A 455-nucleotide genomic window follows, 5' to 3' on the forward strand; every position below is an offset into this window, starting at 1 on the left:
CAGAAGCTTTTTAGTTTAATGAGGTCCCACTTGTTAATTCTTGCCCTTGTTTCCTGAGCCCTTAGTGTCTGGTTGAGAAAGTTCTTTCCTACACCTATATCTGGTAGGTTTTTCCCAGTGTTTTCTTCTAAGAGTTTCAGAGTTTCAGGCTTTACATTGAGGTCTTTGATACATTTGGAACTGACTTTTGTGCAGGGTGAACAATAGGGGTTTAGTTTCATTCTTTTACAGGTGCAGATACAGTTTTGCCAGCACGATTTGCTGGACATGCTCTCTTTCCTCCAGTGAATGTTCTTGGCCCCTTCACCAAATATCAGGTGGCTGAAATTGCATTTACTCATATTTGGGTCTTCAATTTTGTTCCATTAATCTATGGGTCTATTTTTGTGCCAGTACCATGTTGTTTTTATGACTATAGCTCTGTAATACAGCTTAAAATCTGGTATAGTAATCCC

The sequence above is a fragment of the Nannospalax galili genome, unplaced genomic scaffold, assembly GCF_000622305.1.
Source record: "Nannospalax galili isolate Female #2095 unplaced genomic scaffold, S.galili_v1.0 scaffold914, whole genome shotgun sequence".
NCBI lineage: Eukaryota > Metazoa > Chordata > Mammalia > Rodentia > Spalacidae > Nannospalax > Nannospalax galili.